Raw genomic sequence first — 10,333 nt, 5'->3', positions numbered from 1 at the left:
TCTCTAGTGGGTTGTCCGCCGGCAACTCTTTGCCTAGTGCTCCAGGATCCATCAATGAACTGACAAACAAAAAGCAATCGAAAGGAAACCACATTCGCAATGAAAACGGGAAAAGAAAAGGATGTGAGAATCGGTCAGTGCTTCACAAAAAGAAGATTATTGGAATGAAAATATAGTAGCATAACTGATTCGCCCACCTTACCTTCGTCGGTAGAGAAGAAAAATGGCAGAAGTGAGTAGCCTGGAGTGAGGTTTCCTTCAAGAAAGGGAAGAAAGGGCTTGAACGAGCATTCCAATGAAATGATGGTTGCTTCGTCTAGTCCAACTTGGATGCCACCTTACCACTGCTGGTAAAGGTGTGGGTTTTGTGATATGACGGGTCATGACGGCCACACCGGGATGACAGGTGAGTCTCGACTGTAGCATCTCACTGTGATTTGGTGGATGGCACGCGGGCCCGGATGCTTTGAAATGTCATTAACTTGATTTTAGTCTCTTTAGTATTTGGATCCAAGCATGGATGAGGCTAACAAGTTTTAGTCCCACTACTTTTAGTCATGAGACTAAAACGTATCCAAGCACTCTCTCAATATTGTGCACCGCGACTAAGGCGGAGAGGAAAACGAGAGAACTACGTAATTAATGCATGAGTTTAATTAGGGTAGTTTTGTAAAGTATGAGATACATTCCTCCAATCGCAAAATGCCTTGGTTCATGAGATTTGAGATTTGAGCCTTATAAACCGGAAGGGAGGGGGTACTACACACGGTGTAGTCTAGTCACTTGTTTTTTTGAGTCGAAGTCTAGTCACTTGTTGAAATCTCTAGAAAGGCAAATACTCCTTTCCGATTTGCAAGTTTATACTACTCCCTCCGTATAGGTGTGTAAGTCATCTTATGAAAACCAAATAGTCCCAAAACACTTAGGCGCGGTGCATTAACTTCTACCTTGTTTCTTGTTTCTTGACATACGTATCAACCAATAAGAGATGAGAGGTGTGCATGCTTCTAATGACTTGCAATGGCTAGTTCATTGCATGGAATGCTATTAATTAGCAAATAAACATTGGTGAGCCCAGGAGGAAACGGTGCTAAGCGCGTGGACCTATGCAGAATGAGTATCAACCAATGGGTAATGGAGTTTAATTGTTAAACAATAGCAATTTTGTCTCATGTAAGAGCCTGGCTAGTACTCCAAGGAACCGCACCACGCGAGCGTTTGCAACTGACACGTTCGGTTTGCACTTGGCTCTTCGCCTCTTCGAGAAGACGAACAATGATGTTACTCCTACTTCTATAGTATTGAATCCACTGCTGCATGTCCGTCCACCTCGTGCGGGAGGGATAGCGTGTAGCAAAAGCTTCTACTTAGTGCTCCTGCCTTTGCGTCCATGACAGGTGGGCCCAACAGTTGGTTGGCCCACCTGTCATGCAGCCAAAGGCAGGTGCAGTTAAGGCACCGGAGCTCAATCCGCGAGGGAGAGGGTGTCGTAGTAATCAAATTTTTCGGGCTTGTACGAGTTGACACGACACATCAAAGCACTGCATTCTATAAAAGTCTTTTTACACATTTCAAATGGGCTACTTCGTATGTAGGAGTAGACATATTCTGCTTCGTATGTACTCCCTCCGTTCCAAAATATAAGTCTTTTTAGAGATTTCACTATGAACTACATACAAAATGAGTGAATCTACACTCTAAAATATGTCTATATACATCCGTATGTAGTTTGTAGTGTAATCCCTAAAAAGACTTACATTTAGGAACGGAGGAAGTAGTCACTTGTTGCAATCTCTAAAAACACTTATATTTGGAAACGGAGGGAGTACAATGCATGCATGCATGCCGTGACTTTCCTTTTGATACTTGCATGTGTTGATTTGATGCACCTTGCCAAATTTTGACTATAAATTTAACTAACCAAATTTTCATGCATGTCACAAAAAATCACGGGGCTGTTTCGATTGTGTCTATGTTTGTGTTATGTTGCCACATTATTTTTCCCACACTTGCCACACTTGCCTAACCTGAGTTGCTCAAATTGTTAGACACACTTTGGCTTGCCTAAGGGAATCTTGCCACAATTTTTGTGTCTATGACATGTGGGGTTCACTGCTAATAAAAAAATTCTTGTCTTAGGTGTGGCTAATAAAAAAGACTTATATTTAGGAACGGAGGGAGTAGAAAATATAAATAATAATGCATGTTGGGGCAACCCACGTTTCCGCTAATTTTAGCCGTGAGCTTGTTCACAATTTTTACGAGGGGGTGGTTGTTCATTTAATGGAGGGACTTGTAGTACTACCAGACTTGAACGATACAAAGTGCGACCTGGCACACCGTAACACCACTTGGAACAAGAGGGTAGCTATCTCAAAAAACAATCAACAACTAAAAAAACTACGACCTGGGGTAGTAAAAGGAATTTTTAGGATTAAAAACGGAAAACTACCCCATTACTTATATATAGGCCGGAGCCTCCACGCTTGCTTGCTAGGGCTGCTCTATTCACACACTCTCATCCTCTCCAGATCTAAACAAGATAGGGGTAGTAACCCTGTCTTTCTCCCTTCAAAAAACACTGGCTTTCTATCCTCACCGCTGGTTACAGATCCGGACGTATCCCCCTCCGCCGGTCAAGGGGAGGAGGGGCAGCGTTCAGGCCATCATCGACAGTGAGGGAGGAGACCCACTGCCGTCCGCACTGTTATCTCTGGCCGAGCGCCGGCGCGGGAGGTCCTTCGATCCCTTCGTCGTTGCCTGTGGGCGGATCCGGCCTCCCGCCGCCCACCTATCCACATCCCGACGACCTTCAGGTATATCTTCGTTCGAAACCGCCTTAGCTCTACATCCCCAGCTCGCTACATCGCTGCATGTGCATCATTTTCTACCTCTCAGCCCCTCTCGATCAAATGGTCCAACGTCACCTATTTTTTTCTTCTATTGTTAGAGGTAAAGCTACTTCATGGAGTCGAATCCTGTACTCCCTCCGTCCGAAAATACTTGTCATTGAAATAAAGTGGGGGTGGGGGAATTTAGTATTTACATCGGACTTGGTACAAACAGGAAGGAAAGGGGATGAAAGTAGTACAGACTGGTCATCCAACCGGTCTCTTGGTCGAAAAGAGAAATATAGGGGTAACGCTGTACACAGTGGTATGACCAGGACTAGATTTGCTATCCACACATAGGAGTAGATGGCTAGAGTGAACAAAAATGGGACCAACCTAGATATGTTTCTTGGATCTTTGTTTCTCGGGGCAACAAACTATGAATCACCACTTTATGCCCTTGTTTACGTACATGGTGTTGTACTGCTGGTGCACCCACTGTCCCATGCCCTTATACCAAATATTTAGGCTCCGGTCAGAATAAAGGGGCAGAAAAAATAGGTCTTGATGAAAATAGAGGAATAGGAATGGAATGTAGGTATAAAACTATGGAACAGCGAACCGGAGGAAACTCTCAAGAGAATGTGTTCGGATGGACTACGAAATGTACAGATTTGTTTTTTTTAGAGTAGCATGCTTGGCAGTATGAGATGCTATTTGTTTATTCAGCTGCACAGTGACTACTCTTGTCCTCACCTCACGTACTACACATAGGTTGATTCTTTTACTCCGGCAAACACAGAACAGCAACCTGTCTAACGCATGGCAGCAAGCGCCTGCCTCGGGCTTCCGCCCAAAAAATGAGCAACGCGTGGATGATTCTAATCCGATGGAATCAGTACTACCAGAGCAGCTTTCCTATGAAACACTATTCACCTTTCCCGTGTTCCGAACGGTTGGAAGGGAAAGAATATGGTACGAATTGTGTTCCTATGAAAATCCTGCACCAAACCTGTGAACCAAACGCAGCCTTAGCTGTTCTTAATATAATGTCCCTGGTAAAAATGAAGCCATGCCACTGTTTTTGCATGTAATTGTTTGAGACTCTGACAAGTTTAGCCAAATGTTTTTGCCTGTAATTGTTTGAGACTCTGACTGTTTCCTCTTTGCCTTTTTGTACAAACAGGGATATCCAATTCACCTGGTTGCTGTTGTGACCTTTTGGTGCACTTCACAAAACACTTCTTAAAAGAAGTGACTTTTGTGCTGTTTAACTGGAATGTCAGATGGAACAGTTGGTTCATTTTGGTGGAACTGCACAAAGGGAGATCTGTGTTCCAATCCTCATCATCCATATTGGCGCCATAACCTTCCTTTAGATAAGAATGATATTTAATGCATGTGTTCATCTCTATTTTCCGACTGCCATGAGAAAATAATGTTGTTTCTTACTAGTACACTTGTACTCCCTCACTGACAAAACCAATTCTGAATTAGAAGGCCAATCATGTACTTGGTTTCACCAACTGGTGAGGAGAAAGAGAAACAAAGCATGAAGAGGAGGAAGAAGAAGAATAAACAATGCCAAGGCGATCTTGCTGAAGCCAGAGGCCTCAGTTGAGGCTATTCAAGGGCTCCGGCAACGACTACCTTACATGTGAGAGGATCCTCCAGGGAGGCCTTCCACTTTTGTTGTCTCACTTAATTAATTAGGAGCACTTAAGTACCACTAATTTATTACTGCCTAATTTTCCTGTTGGAGTTAAACAAATCTTTAGTAGGACCCTATGTTGAATCATGTACGTATGAATGTTTGTCTATGGAGGTGAATCATGTGGTGGAGCAGGGAGGGAATATTATTAGTGTCATGACATAATAGTGCTATTGTTTTGCATGTCAATTTATTGCCATTGGTTCAATGAGGCAATGTTTTGCGTATTGTCCATCATGAATTTGATGCTACTGTTTGAGTAATATGCTAATGTCTTCCTATCCTTTCTCACTAAGCTAATGAAGGTTTCACCTTGTTCCTACTTGTGAAAACAGGGATCATGTTGTGCCAATCATACATTTTAGTGGAACTACACAAGACAATACAATGAACTGTATCCCAACCAGTGCTTTAACTCTGCTGGAAGTTCTTGATAATCTTTCGATATAATCTCAGCACTGGTAAACAAGAGTGATTTATCATGCTCTGTTGTGTGATTCCAGTGAGTGCTTTATCATCTCTTATGGGACTACATGAATAAACTTTTTTTCTCAGGTTGGTATGTAACTAAGGCCTTCATCCACTTTATCATCCGCTTGCTTTCTTCCTTTGATGTCAGTCGCTTGGCTTATCTCGGCTTCCAGTCAAAGGAAATAGTAATTGATATGCTACCTCACACAGGTTGGTACTGGTCTTTATCCTGATTATTGTGCCTGTAATATGTATTGGTAATTTAGTATTGTGCTACTGTTTGCCGATTTCATAAAGGAGTAATTTGGAGCCTAAACTCGCAGGCAAATCATTACATCGGGTGATTTCAGTAGAACTACACAAAATGATCAGATGGACAGGTACTTATGCTGCTGCTATGTACTCCAAAGTTCACTCAGACAAGCATCGATGTTGACAAGAATTGCCTATATTCATTCGAGTATCAACCGGCGTCAACCAATTGTCAAACTCCAAGTATTAGGAGAGTGAACGCCAAAAATATTGCTTGGTGCATAGCCCAGAAAAACGCAGTCCAGTCTTTGGTCCCAACTTGTGCCTTTTGGTTATCGGCACATATGGTAGCGAACTATATGGCATGGAGTCTAAAGATTCCAGACAAGTTGGTTGACGCGTATATTCATCTGGGACTTCATCAGTCTGCACGCCAAGGATGCTCCATTTCAGTTGAGCTGCACAAAAAATTTGGGTGGTTCATTTTCTCAACCGCCTCCTTTCTCGTCTGCAATGTAGAATTTTGGCGAGATACAGGACCAAGATGAGCCAGTAAACTAGTTGGATGAAAGTAGTGGCCAAGTTGCTCAAACCTCCGTCGGCACGAGGCCACTATTTGAGGATAAATCTACAAGAAAAGTTCAGATTGTCTATGCTTTCCTCTTATGTACTCGAAAGTTTACTCGTACAAGAACTAATTTTAGCAAGAAGTACCTCTGATTGAACACCATTTACCAGTTTGTACACTAGGTAATTAAAGTTTGTCCATGGATCATATTGGCTATGATCTCAATCATTTGGATGCATAAACATACTAAACATGTGTATATCTGAATCTTTTTGTGAATTATGTATGAATATTGTCGTGTGATCTATCAATCATTTGGATGCATAGATATGCTGAGCTTGTGTATTTATGAATCTTTTAACTTGTCGATAGTGAATGTTGGCTATGAATATGAATGTGTCATGTGAACCTGAGTTTGATATGAATTGCAACAGAACCAGTTATAACCCTTCTCCTCCTCTCAATATGCGACTCCACGGCCGCGTTTTCCCATCTCCGAGTCGTTCCCGCCCGGGGCCTCACCGTCGTCCACCGCCTCACTCTGTTCGGTGCGGCGTGGTCAACAAATGAGAGTCATCGGAAGAGGACTGTACGTGGAGAGCCTGACGGCTGGGACCCACGAGGTCCATGGTCGCACGCAAGGAAAGTTCCTCCTTATTAAGCTGGAAAAAATGTTTCCTCCACCTGACAGCTGGGACCCACCGGCTGTATCTTCGCACGGAAGGAAGTGCCTCCTTGTTTTGTGAAAAAATTATTCATCCCGTTGACAGCTGGGACCCGTCAGATTTGGTGACTGACTTGTGGGCCTGCTAAGCGGACGTGTACGCACGGCTTTGTCAACTTAATCAACAAATGATTCTAGCAGCTGGACCGTTGGATGTTAATCCAACAGCCGTGCTCCTTCTTCAACCTCTATTCTTGCTCCTGTCTCCCGTGGGCGGCACCACGGCTGTGCTGCCGCACACCTGAACCAGTGAAGTTTCCCACTCCTCTCCATCTGTGACTCCACTGCCCCATCTTCCCCATCTCTGGGTCGTTCCAGTCTGGGTGCGCTCGGCACGGTGTGGTCAACATGGTCAACAACCGAGAGTCATCGGAAGATGACTGTACGTGAGAGGCTGACAGTGGGGACGCACCACGCCTATGGACGCATGCGTGCAACGGAACGCGGCGAGGTCAACGTGGTCAAGGAACGACTTCCATCGGAAGTATACTGTACGTGGAGAGTCTTGGCTCGGTCCACGGCCGTAGCAAGTAAGTGCCTCCTTTTTACGCGGAAAATAATGATTCCTCCAACTGACAGCAGGGACCCACTGGACAGGCCACCGTATTTTGCGAAAAAAACGTTTGCCTTCTGACTGCTGGGACCCACCTGATGGGCCACCGTATTTCGTGAAAAAAACGTCCCCCCGCTATCAGCTCGGACCCACCGGAAGTGCCTCCTTATTACGCACAAAAAAATGAATACTCCCCCTGCTAGCTGGGACCCACCTTGGTGGGAGGCTGACTTGTGGGCCTACTAAGTTGACAGGGACGAAGGGCTTTGTCAACTTAGTCAATATGAACGATTCTAGCTCCAGTGACTGTACGATGTCCATCCAACGGCCGTAGTGCTTCTTCAACCTCTGGTCTTCTTGCTCCAGCTGCCCAAACTAGCGTCGGTCGTGCCTCATGCTCCTGCCTCCCGTCCGCTGGCCAGGCCCTGCAACGACAGCAGCCTCACACCTCAGCCGAACCAGTGAACCCTCGTACTCCTCTCCGCGCGGGCTTCCACTACCGCGTCTTCCCCGGCTCCGTGTTGTCCCCTTCCTAGGCCTCACCGTCGTCCACCGCCGTGGTCCTCTCCGCGCGGCGTGGTCAACGTGGTCAAGGAACGACTTCCATCGGAAGAGTATTGTACGTGGAGAGGCTGATAGCTGGGTCCACGACCACAGCCCAGTTTTTTTGTGATTTGCCAAGTAAGTCGCTTTGTCAGGCCTCTTGGGCTGCAAATCTTTCAAGAGGAGGAGAGCTTTCATTCGGCTGGCGAAGAAAATGGCCCATCAGTAATGAGAAATGGGCTGTACATTTTTAAAACACATCAAAGCAGCAATTACTTTCAAATATCTTTTTTTTTCATTTCGAGATTTTAAATTACATTAATTTTTATGCGTGGAGAATTTGTTGGATTTTATATAGATATACATTTAGTTTTAAAATCAGTTTGAATGTGAGTCAAAATTTCAGGATTAAAAACAGTTCGGACCGCACCGAAATATGCACAAGCAGTGACTATATGATGTTTTCCACAGATTTGAGGCTTTCCTAAAAAAAGGTTGACGCACAAGCAGTGACTGTTGGATGGCCATCCAACGGCCGTCGTGCTTCTTCAATCTCTGCTCTTCCTGCTCCAGCCGCTCAAACAAGCGTCGGCGGGACTGCTTGCTCCCTCCTCCCCGCGGCCGGCTGTGCTGCTGCGCAGGCCTCACCACCCCATCGTACTCCCATCGCTGGCCTAGCCATCCCCTTACTCACCCAGACCTGCTGTTATACTCCGGCGACGGCAGATGAACCAGTAAACCCTCGTTCAGTCGTACCCCCCTCCGTGTGGGAAACAACTGCTGAGTCTTCCCTGCCTCCGTGTCGTTCCCTTCCTAGGCCTCGCCATCGTCCACCGCCCTGGTGCTCTCGACGCGGCCTGGTCAACGTGGTCAACGACAAACATGCATCTGAAGTGGACTGTACGTGGAGAGGCCGACAGCTGGGTCCACGGCCGCACGCAAGGAAATGCCTCCTTATTACGCGCAAATAATGATTCGTCCACCTGACATCAAGGACCCACCGAAAGGGCCTCAGTATTTTGCAAAAAAAACGTTACTGCTGCTGACAGCTCGGACCCACCAGCTATATCTTCGCACGCAAGGAAGTGCCTCCTTATTATGCACAAAAAAAATGAATACTCCCCCTGTTAGCTGGGATCCAGTATAGTGGCAGGCTGACTTGTGGGCCTACTAAGTTGATGGGGATGGAGGGGTTTGTCAACTTATTCAATATGCACGATTCTAGCTCAAGTGACCGTACGATGTCCATCCAACGGTCGTAGTGCTTCTTCAACCTCTGGTCTTCTTGCTCCAGCCGCCCAAACCAGCGCCGGTCGTGCCTCGTGCTCCTACCTCCCCTGGCCGGCTGCGATGCGACGGAGGCCTCACCGCCCCCTAGAACTGCCACCGCTGGCCAGGCCATCCCTCTACTCACCCAAACCCCCTGTTATTCTGCAGTGACGGCAACCTCACACCGCAGCGAACCAGTGAACCCTTGTACTCCTCTACGCTTGGGCATCCACTACCGCATCTTCCCCGGCTCCGCGTCGTCCCCTTCCTAGGCCTCGCCGTCGTTCACCGCCCTGGTGCTCTCGGTGCGGCGTGGTCAACGTGGTCAAGGAATGGCTTCCATCGGACCTGGACTATACGTGGAAAGGCTGACAGCTGGGTCTACGGCCGCAGCAAGGAAGTGCCTCCCTATTATGCGCAAAATAATTATTCCTCCACCTGACAGTTGGGACCCACCGGACGAGCCACCATATTTTGCGAAAAAACGTTTCCCCCCTGACTGCTGGGACCCACTAGCTACACCTTCACACGCAAGGAGGGCGTCCGGGCAAAAAAAAACAAACCGATTCGCCCCCCTGACTGCTGGGACCCACCAGCTACTTCTTCGCACGCAAGGAAGTGCCTGACAGTTGGGACCCACCTGGTCAAAGTGTACATAGTGTTGTCATTGTGGTTGCGAACGTGTACATACATACTGGTCGTTGTAGAGGCGCGCATGTCTCATAGATGTAGAGGCGCGCACGTGTCGTAGTAGAGGTGCGCACGTAGCACGTACACATACGTACAGCGGCAAGGGTGCAAGAAAGACAATATGGCCACGTACATACATACGGGCAGGGTCTCTAATGCCTATCGCGCATACGTACATGGCTGGGTCGGAACGGAGAAACATCATCGTCGTCGTTTTCATGGGGAGCCAACCGGTTGGGTCGGAATGGAATGCGTGGTCGTGTTCATCGGGAGGGCTTGGACGGAACAGGTGATGGAAACGAGGCCTGGCGTACTGCACAACGGAGGAAATGGTCTTGTGTTTGACCAGCCACGTTCGAAACGGGGTCCTGTTGATCGGGAGGGGCCTGGTGTACCGCAAAAAGGAGGAAACGGACCTCCTACAGTTGAAACGGGGGTCCTATTGATCGGGAGGGGTGTGGCATACCGCACAACGGACGAAACGGACTTGTGTTGAGCGCTACGGTCGAAATGGGGGTCCTGTTCATCGGGAGGGGTGTGGCGTACCAGAAAACGGGACTCCACGGGATACTGTTCATGTCCACCGTCGACCTCCTCCAGCCTCCACGGGCTACCGTCGACCTCCTCCAGCCTCCATGGGCTCCTGTTCATCCAGCCTCCACCGCGCGCTACTCCACCGGCTACTGTTCAACCACCCCTCCACGGGCACCCCTCCACCGTC

The sequence above is a fragment of the Triticum aestivum genome, chromosome 6B, assembly GCF_018294505.1.
Source record: "Triticum aestivum cultivar Chinese Spring chromosome 6B, IWGSC CS RefSeq v2.1, whole genome shotgun sequence".
Classification (NCBI taxonomy): domain Eukaryota; kingdom Viridiplantae; phylum Streptophyta; class Magnoliopsida; order Poales; family Poaceae; genus Triticum; species Triticum aestivum.
Note: the sequence above shows the minus strand (reverse complement) of the source record.